The sequence below is a fragment of the Poecilia latipinna genome, unplaced genomic scaffold (genome assembly GCF_001443285.1).
Source record: "Poecilia latipinna isolate Pla-1442-1.1 unplaced genomic scaffold, P_latipinna-1.0 Scaffold1703, whole genome shotgun sequence".
Classification (NCBI taxonomy): Eukaryota; Metazoa; Chordata; class Actinopteri; order Cyprinodontiformes; family Poeciliidae; genus Poecilia; species Poecilia latipinna.
Window position 1 is genome coordinate 68,373 of NW_015114319.1, and position 2,650 is coordinate 71,022.

The following is a 2,650-nucleotide window of genomic DNA, read 5'->3' on the forward strand; positions in this document are numbered from 1 at the left end:
ATTGGCCGGGAATCGAACCCAGGCCTCCCGCGTGGCAGGCGAGAATTCTACCACTGAACCACCAATGCTTACAGAAGTTCACTCCTACCCTTGCACACGCACACACGCACACAAACTGCCGACTCAGCAGCTGAGAATTGTTAAGCTAAATGGCTCTAAACCGTTTCCCATTCATTTCCAATGGTAGTCCTAAACCACTACGGATGTAATATATTTTTGACCACTACTCCGTGGAGGCGCTGTCCAATCTTATATCCAGGAGTGACACAGCCCTCTCCTTGCTTGGATTCAGAAGAAGACAACTTTCCGGCCTTTAAACTGAAATCTTTAGGAGAACTTACCAGCGTTAAGCAGAGAGAAGAAAAAATATCAAAGAAATCGATCTTCACATCCATCCTTCTTAATTTTAATAGGTAAGTGATGCAGATGGATATAAAACATGTTTACATCACGATCGCATCTTTTCAGCCGAATATATTACATGTAGCGGAAGCGTTACTTTCTACTACTACGGTGTCTGGTGTTACCTAGTAATATAATTTGGCTTCTGATTTAATGTTGTTTGGTTTATGTGTCGGTTCTACATTGATTAGCTCTTATGTATTAATCATAACATTTAAAGAAAATGTATTTGATCCATCCTTTTTTGCTCCACACCAGGTCAAACTGCAGAAGACCATTTTTTATCCAGGGAAACCAAGTGTGGTTTTCCACAAGGGGCCCCTTGGCTTCCTTCTTCAGGATCCCTCTCCTGAGGCAAAGAAGATCAAAAATAATCCCAGTCTGAGCCTAAGAGAGAGGATGTTGTGCAGCAGAATGCTATGACTGTGGTCCGGGAAAGAGGAGGGGATGTCACAGACGCGTCAGAAGTCCTGGGAGATTACAGCCTCCAATTTGGAAAGTACAAAGGGAAGTGTTTCCGATGGCTCTTAGAAAATGATGCAGGTTACACTTTGTACCTCATCAGAAACCTTCAGAAGCAGGAGGAAGCTGGAATCTGCATCACTGAGAGCCTTAGCAAAGTAAACCACCTAACCTTTGTGAAATATGCTCTCAGTTTTAAAGAGATTAAAGATGCCCTGGACTATGAAGCTAGCAGAGACAATGTTACAGCAGCCTCTTCTGAAGATGACCAGCTGGTTGGTTTTGGCTCTCGGGCCAAGAGCACTTGGAGGGAAATTTGGGACGGTAGAAAAGATGGTTATGCTGCTTTCATAGTGAAGAAGAGCTGTCTTCCTGGGACCAGGATGAAGAAGCTGCACCAGTACCTGCTCAACAGACAACAGTCCTCCTTCAGTCAAACCAACACACCATCCAGTGAACCAGATAAATGTCTGGGTGAGCAACTATGAATGTTGCATTAAAAATGTTAAGATGACAGGGCAAATACTGCCTTAATTTTTTTAAAATGCAATATTAAATATCTGTTTGTTGCATAGGTAACACTATCCGGATGCTATTCACAACTTCCTTATCTGTTGTCTTAAAATTATAATGAAGCCACAGAGAAATAACAGAATAACACTTCTTTTCAGATTCTAGTACAAGTGCAGCTTCAACCTCCTTTTCTTTGCAGACAGTGCTGAAGACGGTAAGAACAGATTGCATCCAAAAAACGATTTTTTTTTAACTCTGAAGTAGTTTGACTTATTAAAAGCATTTCCACACCGTCTTTCAAATATTTTGTAAATAATATGACTACTATTTGGAACACATTTTACAAATTTGTAATTTAATTGTTTATTTTTGCATTATTGGGAACCTAATTCCATGTGTTTTCATATTTTTATGACAGCTTCCTCAGCTCAGCCACCCTTTGATGTGCCCTTGCTTCAACATGACATGAACAGCTGGAACTGTTCTCAGCACCAGAAACTGTGGATGAGGACAGAGCTGCAAGATCTTGGCCTGTGACCTGGGTCTCGTCCTGTGCAAAATGTTGGAAATGCAATTTCCCTCTGGCATCATCCTCCGCAGCCTGAGCTCATAGACACAGTGGCTGAGCTCCCATTTGAGCTTCACCAATTCTTTATTTGGAAACCTGAAAATTAAATCATGTCAAGGCTGAAAAATAACTAGAACCTCCCATGTCTTCATGGATGTCCTCAACCACAAGTTGTTTCCGCTGGTGTGGGCCGACCTCAGGTGATTGTTGGGACTAGTGGGCAATATTGCATCCTGTCCTCTAGACTTTGCTGTTAGTCTTGTCGGAAGACCTGATTTGTTGACAGTCCTCGTTGGCTGGAGAAGCAGCCCAGAAGATTCACCAACCTGCTGCCTGCATTTCTTACTTACAAGAAGGCCATCTGTAAATCAGTCATGGATGAACTCCAGACGCACTGGAAAGTCACCTGCAGATATGCCCAAGCAAGTGAATGAGCTCATGCATCTCAAACATGAACGAGCTCATTTAGCTTATCTACAGGCCACTGAGAGCATCTGGGATGCAGAGGCTGGGGTACAGGGACAGAGGACCATTGGGTAGTTCTTCAGGAAAAGCCACACACCATATCCATTCAGCTCCTACGAAGATCCAAATGACTGGTGTGGCATCTCTGTGTCCGCCTTCTACCTCACAAACTGTTTGCTAGAGGAGTACAGACCTCAAGAGCCAGCTTTGTCAAGACTCCTCCAAGGGTCTTCAGGTCTG

General features: G+C 43.2%; 1 long non-coding RNA gene and 1 other non-coding gene across 2 annotated transcripts; one reads left to right on the plus strand and one right to left on the minus strand.

The window, feature by feature from the left end:
- On the minus strand, nt 1-68 carry trnag-gcc (transfer RNA glycine (anticodon GCC)). The gene has a single exon. It is a non-coding gene; the product is annotated as a tRNA-Gly (tRNA).
- A 91-nt stretch (nt 69-159) lies between these two features.
- On the plus strand, nt 160-2,644 carry LOC106964696 (uncharacterized). The gene is made up of 3 exons (XR_001428479.1): nt 160-413; nt 661-1,591; nt 1,796-2,644. It is a non-coding gene; the product is annotated as an uncharacterized LOC106964696 (long non-coding RNA).
- The last annotated feature ends 6 nt before the right edge of the window (nt 2,645-2,650 follow it).